Genomic DNA, 11,566 nt, shown 5'->3' with positions numbered 1-11,566 from the left:
AATTACTTTAACTCTATGGCCCCTGGTTATTGACCCCTCTGCTCAGGGAGTCAGGTCCTTCCTATCCACTCTATCCAGGCCCCTCATAATTTTGTACACCTCAGTAAGGTCTCCCCTCAGCCTCCTCTGTTCCAAAGAAAACAACCCCAGCCTATCCAATTTTTCCTCATCGCTAAAAATCTCCAGTCCAGGCAACATCCTCGTAAATCTCCTCTGCACCCTCTCCAGTGCAATCACATCCTTCCTGTAATGTGGTGACCAGAACTGCACGCAGTACTCCAGCTGTGGCTTAACTAGTATTATATACAGTTCAAGCATAACCTCCCTGCTCTTGTATTCTATGCCTCGGCTAATAAAGGTAAACATTCCATATGCTTTTTTAATTACGTTATCGACCGTCCTGCTACCTTTAAGGAACCGTGGACATACTCTCCAAGGTCCCTCTGTTCCTCTACACCTCTTAGTGTCCTACCATTTAATGTGTATTCCCTTGCCTTGTTGCACCTCCCCAAATGCATTACCTCACACTTCTCCGGATTGAATTCCATTTGCCACTTTACTGCCCACCTGACCATTCCATGATATCTTCCTGTAGTCTAAAGCTTCTCTCCTCACTGTCAACACATGGCCAATTTTTGGATCATCTGCAAGATTCGTTATCATGCTCCTTACCATTTAAGTCTAAATCATTAATATATACAACAAAAAGCAGGTTCTGTTCATCTGCTGGTTCTGTGGTTTGAGGTATCGCATAGCATGGGACTGAGGTGTACATTTTCCGTCATTAGTGTCAGCCAATGACTCAATGGGTAATACTCTCTCGCCTCTGAGTCAGAAGGTCATGGGTTCATGTTGCTCTCCAGGGACTTGAGCACAAAAATCTAGACTAACACTCCAGTGCAGTGCCGAGGGAACGCCGCACTGTCTGAGGGGCAGTACTGAGGGAGCGCCCCACTGTCGGAGGGACAGTACTGAAGGAGTGCCCCACTGTCGGAGGGACAGTACTGAGGGAGCGCTGCAATGCCAGAGGGGCAGTACTGAGGGAGCGCCCCACTGTCGGAGGGGCAGCACTGAGGGAGTGCCGCACTGTCGGAGGGGCAGTACTGAGGGAGCGCTGCAATGTCGGAGGGGCAGTACTGAGGGAGTGCCGCACTGTCCGAGGAGCAGTACTGAGGGAGCGCTGCACTGTCGGAGGGGCAGCACTGAGGGAGCGCCGCACTGTCGGAGGGGCAGTACTGAAGGAGCGCTGCACTGTCGGAGGGGCAGTACTGAGGGAGTGCCGCAATGTCGGAGGGGCAGTACTGAGGGAGCGCCCCACTGTCAGAGGGGCAGTACTGAGGGAGCGCCGCACTGTCGGAGGGGCAGTACTGAGGAAGCGCCGCACTGTCGGAGGGGCAGTACTGAGGGAGCGCCCCACTGTCGGAGGGGCAGTGCTGAGGGAGCGCCGCACTGTCAGAGGAGCAGTACTGAGGGAGCGCTGCACTGTCGGAGGGCAGTACTTAGGGAGTGCTGCAATGTCGGAGGGGCAGTACTGAAGGAGCGCCGCACTGTCAGAGGAGCAGTACTGAGGGAGCGCTGCACTGTCGGAGGGGCAGCACTGAGGGAGCGCCGCACTGTCGGAGGGGCGGTACTGAGGGAGTGCTGCACTGTCAGAGGAGCAGTACTGAGGGAGCGCTGCACTGTCGGAGGGGCAGCACTGAGGCAGCACCGCACTGTCGGAGGGGCGGTACTGAGGGAGTGCTGCACTGTCAGAGGTGCCGCCTTTTGGATGAGACATTAAAGCGAGGCCCCGTCTGCTCTCGAAGGTGAATATGAAAAATCCCACGGTACTATTTTGAAAAAAAACAGGGGAGTTATCCTGGACAATATTTATCTCTCAATCAACATCACAAAAAACAGATGATCTGGTCATTAGCACATTGCCGTATGTGGGAGCTTGCTGTGTGCAGATCCGCCGCCAGTAATTACATTCCAAAAAGCACTCCACTGGCTATAAAGTGCTTTGGGACATCTGGTGGTCGTGAAAGGCGCTATATAAATGCCGTTGCCGAGATCGATGTTGGGTGTTCCGTCCGGTTTTATTTCCATTATCGTTTCTTGTTGCATTTTGTTACAACTGAGTGCCTCGCTCGGCCTTTTCAGGGGGCAGTTAAGAGTCAACCATTTTGCTGTGGGTCTGGAGTCAGATATAGGCCAGACCGGGTAAGGGCGGCAGATCTCCTTCCCGAAAGGACATTCTGTGCTGTATGATTCTTTGAACAAGCAGAGAGTGTTATACCAGTAGCTGCCAACAGATGGTGATGTACTGGGTCCTGTTGCCCACTGATTGACAGTGAGTTGTTCTATTTGTTGGGTGGAAATCAAAAGATACTGACTGATGTGATCATAATTCTTCCATCTTGATCGACCTGACTCTTCCCCCTCCCATTGCTGCAACTAAGTATTTCTTAAATAATTCCAGGGGTTTTAGTTCTCCCGCTCTGCCCAGGAGCCATTACAGATGTTCACCACTCTCTGCCTGAAGAACTCCCTGATTATCAAGCCTAAAATAATTTTTTACAAGCATGGACCCGTGTCGCCTTGTCCTAGAGCCATAGTTTCTCAACAGTTACATTGTTCACCTGTTCACCACCTTGAACCCCCACTATCGAGCAACACTTTTAAAACTGGATCTCTTCCCAAGTAACATCTCCGACATTGAGTGTCCCACGCCCCAAGCACAATGTGCAAGGTCACCCACACTCCCCCTCCCGCATCACGGAGCACCATTACCATGATCTCCCACCTCCCTCCCGCTCCAACCTCCACTCCATCCCTCCCCTCCACTCACCCTACTGCTCCAACCTCCACTCCATCCCTCCCCTCCACTCACCCTACTGCTTCAACCTCCACTCCATCCCTCCCCTCCACTCACCCTACTGCTCCAACCTCCACTCCATCCCTCCCCTCCACTCACCCTACTGCTCCAACCTCCACTCCATCCCTCCGCTCCACTCACCCTACTGCTCCAACCTCCACTCCATCCCTCCCCTCCACTCACCCTACTGCTCCAACCTCCACTCCATCCCTCCCCTCCACTCACCCTACTGCTCCAACCTCCACTCCATCCCTCCCCTCCACTCACCCTACTGCTCCAACCTCCACTCCATCCCTCCCCTCCACTCACCCTACTGCTCCAACCTCCACTCCATCCCTCCCCTCCACTCACCCTACTGCTCCAACCTCCACTCCATCCCTCCCCTCCGCCCACCCTATTTCTCCAACCTCCACTCCATCCCTCCCCTCCACTCACCCTACTGCTCCAACCTCCACCCTATCCCTCCCCTCTACTCACCCTACTGCTCCAACCTCCACTCCATCCCTCCCCTCCACTCACCCTACTGCTCCAACCTCCACTCCATCCCTCCCCTCCACTCACCCTACTGCTCCAACCTCCACTCCATCCCTCCCCTCCACCCACCCTACTGCTCCAACCTCCACTCCATCCCTCCCCTCCGCCCACCCTATTTCTCCAACCTCCACCATATCCCTCCCCTCCACTCCGCCCACCCTATTTCTCCAACCTCCACCCTATCCCTCCCCTCCACTCACCCTACTGCTCCAACCTCCACCCTATCCCTCCCCTCCACCCACCCTACTGCTTCAACCTCCACTCCATCCCTCCCCTCTACTCCACTCACCCTACTGCTTCAACCTCCACTCCATCCCTCCCCTCCACTCACCCTACTGCTCCAACCTCCACGCCATCCCTCCCCTCCACTCACCCTACTGCTCCAACCTCCACTCCATCCCTCCCCTCCACTCACCCTACTGCTCCAACCTCCACTCCATCCCTCCGCTCCACTCACCCTACTGCTCCAACCTCCACTCCATCCCTCCCCTCCACTCACCCTACTGCTCCAACCTCCACTCCATCCCTCCCCTCCACTCACCCTACTGCTCCAACCTCCACTCCATCCCGCCCACCCTACTGCTCTCTTCACTCTCCACCCCACTCCCCTCCCACTTCCTCTCCACCCTCCTCACCTTCCTCCACACACTCCTCTTCCTCCCTACTGTGGCCACCCCTCCCCTCCTAGAATCGTAGAATGATACAACACAGGAGGCCATTCGGCTCACTGTACCTGTGCTGGCTCTCTGGGCGATCTATCCAATTAGTCCTATTGCCCTGCTCTTACCCCATAGACCTGTAAATTTCCTCCCTTCATGCCTTTACCAAATTCCCGTGTGAAAGTTAATTATTGCAATGCTTCCATCGCCATTTCAGGCAGCGCATAGTAGATCATGACAACTCTCTGTGTAAAATAAATTCTCATGCCCCCTCTGGTTCTTTTGCCAATGACCTTAAATCTGTGTCCTCTGGCCCTTCAGCCACTGGAAACAGTTCCTCCTTATTTACACTTTCAAATCCCTTCATCATTTTCAACACCTCTATTAAATCTCCCCTTATCCTTCTCTGCTCTAAGCACAACCACCCCAGCTTCTCTAGTCACGTAACTGAAGTCTCTCATCCCTGGGACCATTATAGTAAATCTCCTTTGCACGCTCTCTAAAGCCCTTGAGATTGTTCCTAAAGTGCGGTGTCTATAATTGGGCCCAATACTCCAGCTGAGGCCCAGCCGATAAAATGTAACTGTTTAGCATAACCTCCTTGCTTTTGTACTCTGTGCCTCTGTTTATAAAACCAAAGATCTTGTGTGCCATCTTTAACAGCCTTCTCAACTTGCCCTGCCACCTTTAGGGAATTGAACTTCACGCCAGTTGAATACAATAATGCTTTATTTAAGAATTGTAAAACGTAACAGATTACAGTACATGAGGGGTAGTTTACAGAACCAAGCAGGAAGTCTATCAACCACCCCGCCCTCCCGCTACTTGATGTTACTCGATGGGCCTGTTCCCTTCCACTTGGATGCCTCACCTCTCGCCTCGAAATTCTTCTACACTAAACAGCCTCGAGTACTCCTCCATTACACACCAGCAAAAGGAACGACGAACAGCCCAATCCAATCAGCACGTACCACACTTACTTCCCTCGTTCCTGATCATGTCCCGGCCTCTTAGCATTGTAGCTGAGGTTTGTTCCGGCTTCAATAACAGGATACAATTTGCTGGCTTTGTTGTTCTCTAGGAAGGTAGGGCAGGGGGCCCCTGTGCTCATCCCCCTGCAAAACAGATACGCTGCTTTGGGTGCTGTTGGGGGGGATGACTCATCAGGGGAGGGCAGCAGAAGCCAAGTTCATGGCACCGTGGCTGGCTCTGCTGCACAGGAGGGCAGGAAAAAGAGTGAGAGAGCGATAGTGATAGGGGATTCAATTGTAAGGGGAATAGATAGGCGTTTCTGCGGCCGCAAGCGAGACTCCAGGATGGTATGTTGCCTCCCTGGTGCAAGGGTCAAGGATGTCTCGGAGCGGGTGTAGGACATTCTAAAAAGGGAGGGAGAACAGTCAGTTGTCGTGGTGCACATTGGTACCAACGACATAGGTAAAAAAAAGGGATGAGGTCCTACGAAACGAATTTAAGGAGCTAGGAGCTAAATTAAAAAGTAGAACCTCAAAAGTAGTAATCTCGGGATTGTTACCAGTGCCACGTGCTAGTCAGAGTAGGAATCGCAGGATAGCGCAGATGAATACGTAACTTGAGCAGTGGTGCAGCAGGGAGGGATTCAAATTCCTGGGGCATTGGAACCGGTTCTGGGGGAGGTGGGACCAGTACAAACCGGACGGTCTGCACCTGGGCAGGACCGGAACCAATGTCCTCAGGGGGAGTGTTTGCTAGTGCTGTTGGGGAGGAATTAAACTAATATGGCAGGGGGATGGGAACCAATGCAGGGAGACAGAGGGAAACAAAAAGGAGACAAAAGCAAAAGACAGAAAGGAGATGAGTAAAAGTGGAGGGCAGAGAAACCCAAGGCAAAGAACAAAAAGGGCCACTGTACACCAAAATTCTAAAAGGACAAAGGGTGTTAAAAAAAACAAGCCTGAAGGCGTTGTGTCTTAATGCAAGGAGTATCCGTAATAAGGTGGATGAATTAACTGTGCAAATAGATGTTAACAAATATGATGTGATTGGGATTACAGAGACGTGGCTCCAGGATGATCAGGGCTGGGAACTCAACATCCAGGGGTATTCAACATTCAGGAAGGATAGAATAAAAGGAAAAGGAGGTGGAGTAGCATTGCTGGTTAAGGAGGAGATTAATGCAATAGTTAGGAAGGACATTAGCTAGGATGATGTGGAATCTATATGGGTAGAGCAGCAGAACACCAAAGGGCAAAAAACGTTAGTGGGAGTTGTGTACAGACCTCCAAACAGTAGTAGTGATGTTGGGGAGGGCATCAAAAAGGAAATTAGGGGTGCATGCAATAAAGGTGCAGCAGTTATAATGGGTGACTTTAATATGCACATAGATTGGGCTAACCAAACTGGAAGCAATACGGTGGAGGAGGATTTCCTGGAGTGCATAAGGGATGGTTTTCTAGACCAATATGTCGAGGAACCAACTAGCGGGGAGGCCATCTTAGACTGGGTGTTGTGTAATGAGAGAGGATTAATTAGCAATCTCGTGTGAGGCCCCTTGGGGAAGAGTGACCATAATATGGTGGAATTCTGCATTAGGATGGAGAATGAAACAGTTAATTCAGAGACCATGGTCCAGAACTTAAAGAAGGGTAACTTTGAAGGTATGAGGCGTGAATTGGCTAGGATAGATTGGCAAATGATACTTAAGGGGTTGACTGTGGATGGGCAATGGCAGACATTTAGAGACCGCATGGATGAACTACAACAATTGTACATTCCTGTCTGGCGTAAAAATAAAAAAGGGAAGATGGCTCAACCGTGGCTATCAAGGGAAATCAGGGATAGTATTAAAGCCAAGGAAGTGGCATACAAATTGGCCAGAAATAGCAGCGAACCCGGGGACTGGGAGAAATTTAGAACTCAGCAGAGGAGGACAAAGGGTTTGATTAGGGCAGGGAAAATGGAATACGAGAAGAAGCTTGCAGGGAACATTAAGACTGATTGCAAAAGTTTCTATCGATATGTAAAGAGAAAAAGGTTAGTAAAGACAAACGTAGGTCCCCTGCAGTCAGAATCAGGGGAAGTCATAACGGGGAACAAAGAAATGGCGGACCAATTGAACAAGTACTTTGGTTCGGTATTCACTAAGGAGGACACAAACAACCTTCCGGATATAAAAGGGGTCGGAGGGTCTAGTAAGGGGGAGGAACTGAGGGAAATCCTTATTAGTCGGGAAATTGTGTTGAGGAAATTGATGGGATTGAAGGCCGATAAATCCCCAGGGCCTGATGGACTGCATCCCAGAGTACTTAAGGAGGTGGCCTTGGAAATAGTGGATGCATTGACAGTCATTTTCCAACATTCCATTGACTCTGGATCAGTTCCTATGGAGTGGAGGGTAGCCAATGTAACCCCACTTTTTAAAAAAGGAGGGAGAGAGATAACAGGAAATTATAGACCGGTCAGCCTGACATCGGTAGTGGGTAAAATGATGGAATCAATTATTAAGGATGTCATAGCAGTGCATTTGGAAAGAGGTGACATGATAGGTCCAAGTCAGCTTGGATTTGTGAAAGGGAAATCATGCTTGACAAATCTTCTGGAATTTTTTGAGGATGTTTCCAGTAAAGTGGACAAGGGAGAACCAGTTGATGTGGTATATTTGGACTTTCAGAAGGCTTTCGACAAGGTCCCACACAAGAGATTAATGTGCAAAGTTAAAGCACATGGGATTGGGGGTAGTGTGCTGACATGGATTGAGAACTGGTTGTCAGACAGGAAGCAAAGAGTAGGAGTAAATGGGTACTTTTCAGAATGGCAGGCAGTGACTAGTGGGGTACCGCAAGGTTCTGTGCTGGGGCCCCAGCTGTTTACACTGTACATTAATGATTTAGACGAGGGGATTAAATGTAGTATCTCCAAATTTGCGGATGACACTAAGTTGGGTGGCAGTGTGAGCTGCGAGGAGGATGCTACGAGGCTGCAGAGCGACTTGGATAGGTTAGGTGAGTGGGCAAATGCATGGCAGATGAAGTATAATGTGGATAAATGTGAGGTTATCCACTTTGGTGGTAAAAACAGAGAGACAGACTATTATCTGAATGGTGACAGATTAGGAAAAGGGGAGGTGCAACGAGACCTGGGTGTCGGGTACATCAGTCATTAAAGGTTGGCATGCAGGTACAGCAGGCGGTTAAGAAAGCAAATGGCATGTTGGCCTTCATAGCGAGGGGATTTGAGTACAGGGGCAGAGGTGTTGCTACAGTTGTACAGGGCCTTGGTGATGCCACACCTGGAATATTGTGTACAGTTTTGGTCTCCTAACCTGAGGAAGGACATTCTTGCTATTGAGGGAGTGCAGCGAAGGTTCACCAGACTGATTCCCGGGATGGCGGGACTGACCTATCAAGAAAGACTGGATCAACTGGGCTTGTATTCACTGGAGTTCAGAAGAATGAGAGGGGACCTCATAGAAACGTTTAAAATTCTGACGGTGTTAGACAGGTTAGATGCAGGAAGAATGTTCCCAATGTTGGGGAAGTCCAGAACCAGGGGACACAGTCTAAGGATAAGGGGTAAGCCATTTAGGACCGAGATGAGGAGAAAGTTCTTCACCCAGAGAGTGGTGAACCTGTGGAATTCTCTACCACAGAAAGTTGTTGAGGCCAATTCACTAAATATATTCAAAAAGGAGTTAGATGAAGTCCTTACTACTCGGGGGATCAAGGGGTATGGCGAGAAAGCAGGAATGGGGTACTGAAGTTGCACGATCAGCCATGAACTCATTGAATGGCGGTGCAGGCTCGAAGGGCCGAATGGCCTACTCCTGCACCTATGTTCTATGTTCTACACAATCGCTGCTAACTATGTCAGTTAGCTAGTTATCAATGCTATTGCCAAGCTTTCGTGCAAATTAACCCTTCCATACACACCTTCAATTTTGTGTACATGAACCCCCAGGTCTCTCTTCCTGCACATCGTGTAAAATTGCATCATTTAGTTTATATTGCCTCTCCTCATTCTTACTACCAAAATGCATCATCTCACACTTCTCTGCGTTAAATTGCATCTGCCATGTCCTCCTGAAGCCTTTTACTATCTTCCTCACAGTTGACTACATTTTCAAATTTTGCCCCACCTGCAAACTTTGAAATGATGCCCTTTATAACTGAGTCCAGGTCATTAATATATATCAAAAAAAGCAGTGGTCCTAATACTGGTCCCTGGGGAACACCACTTCATACCAGCCTCCAGTCTGAACAACTGTTCCCCGCTACTCTGTGCTTTCTGTCTCTTAACCAATGCTATATCCACACTGCCACTGTCCCTTTAATCCCATGGGGTTGGATTTTGCGAACACGTCTATTTTGTGATACTTTATCAAACGCATTTTAAAAGTCAATATACACATCAACTGCTCCACCCTCTCATCAACCCTCTCCATTACTGCATCAAAACAACACAATCAAGTTAGTCAGATACGATTTTCCTTCAGCAAGTACCAAGTAATTTTGTCCCAGATTATTGCCCTACCACTGACGTTAGGCTGACTGGCCTGTGGTTGCTGGGTTTAACCCTCTCCCCTTTTTTGAAAAGGGGTGTAACATCTTCAATCTTGTGTCACCAATCCTATACCAAAAGGAAGATTATGGCCAGAGCCTCTGCTATCTCCACCCTTACTTCCCTCAGCAACCTAGGATGCATACCACCCGGACCAGGTGCCTTTTCTACATTCAGAGCTGCCAACTTTTTAAGTGCCCCCTCTTTATCTATCGTTATCCTATCGAATTTCTCAACTGCCTCCCCCTTTACTGTGACATTGGCAGCATCCTCTTCTTTAGTGAAGAGTGATGCAAAGTACTCATTTAGTACCTCAGCCATTCCCTCTGCCTCCACAAGGAATTCCTTTGTTATCCCTAATAGGCCTCACCCTTCTCTTGCCTACCCTTTGTGTTTACAGAAGACTTTGGGGTTCCCGTTTATGTTGCCCGCTACTCTGTTCATCTACACTCTCGTCGCCCCTTATTTCCTTTTTCAGAGCTCCTCTGTACTTTCTGTATTCGGCTCACTTCTCCACTGTATTATCAGCCTGATATTTGTCATAAGCCTCCTTTTCCTGTTGCATTTCAACCGTTACATCTTTCGTCATCAAGGAAGATGTAGTTTTCTAGGCCCTTCCTTACCCCCTGGTGTGAATGTGACCAGTTTGTGGCGAGTGTCTCACCTCCTGACTCCCCAAAGCCTTTCCACCATCTACAAAGGCACAAGGTCAGGAGTGTGATGCAACACTCTCCACTTGTCTGGACGCGTGCGGCTCCAACAACACTCAGGAAGCTCGACACCATCTGGGACAAAGCAGCCCGCTTGATCGGCACACCATCCATCACCTTCAACATTCACTGCTTTACCTGATTCCAAACCACTTGGTCCACATCCCCTTTTCATTCACCGAAACGAAGTTTTCTCCAGTTGAGCATTTTCACATTTGATTGGTCCTGGTCCTTTTCCGTAACTACTCTAAACCGAATGATATTGTGATCACTGCTCCCCAAATGCTGCCCCATGTCCCGAAAAATGCTCCACTTGGCCCACTTCATCCTCAGAACCAGATCCTCATTGGGCTGGAAACACACTGATCAAGAGAATTCTCTTGTGCACATTTCAGGAATTCCTCCCCCTCATTGCCCTCGACAGTGTTTTGCCAGTCTATATGAACATAAGAACATAAGAATTAGGAACAGGAGTCGGCCATCTAGCCCCTCGAGCCTGCTCCGCCATTCAACAAGATCATGGCTGATCTGGCCGTGGACTCAGCTCCACTTACCCGCCCGCTCCCCGTAACCCTTAAATCCATTATTGGTTAAAAATCTATCTATCTGTGACTTGAATACATTCAATGAGCTAGCCTCAACTGCTTCCTTGGGCAGAGAATTCCACAGATTCACAACCCTCTGGGAGAAGAAATTCCTTCTCCACTCAGTTTTAAATTGGCTCCCCCGTATTTTGAGTCTGTGCCCCCTAGTTCTAGTCTCCCCGACCAGTGGAAACAGCCTCTCTGCCTCTATCTTGTCTATCCCTTTCATTATTTTAAATGTTTCTGTAAGATTCCCCCCTCATCCTTCTGAACTCCAACGAGTAAAGACCCAGTCTACTCAATCTATCATCATAAGGCAACCCCCTCATCTCCGGAATCAGCCTCGCGTGAATCGTCTCTGTACCCCCTCCAAAGCTAGTATATCCTTCCATAAGTAAGGTTACCAAAACTGCACGCAGTACTCCAGGTGTGGCCTCACCAATACCCTGTACAGTTGCAGCAGGACCTCCCTGCTTTTGTACTCCATCCCTCTCGCAATGAAGGCCAACATTCCATTCGCCTTCCTGATTACCTGCTGCACCTGCAAACTAATTTTTTGGGATTCATGCACAAGGACCCCCAGGTCCCTCTGCATTGCAGCATGTTGTAATTTCTCCCCATTCAAATAATAATCCCTTTTACTGTTTTTTTTCCCAAGGTGGATGACCTCACACTTTCCGACATTGTATT

The sequence above is a fragment of the Pristiophorus japonicus genome, chromosome 19 (assembly GCF_044704955.1).
Source record: "Pristiophorus japonicus isolate sPriJap1 chromosome 19, sPriJap1.hap1, whole genome shotgun sequence".
Classification (NCBI taxonomy): domain Eukaryota; kingdom Metazoa; phylum Chordata; class Chondrichthyes; family Pristiophoridae; genus Pristiophorus; species Pristiophorus japonicus.
Note: the sequence above shows the minus strand (reverse complement) of the source record.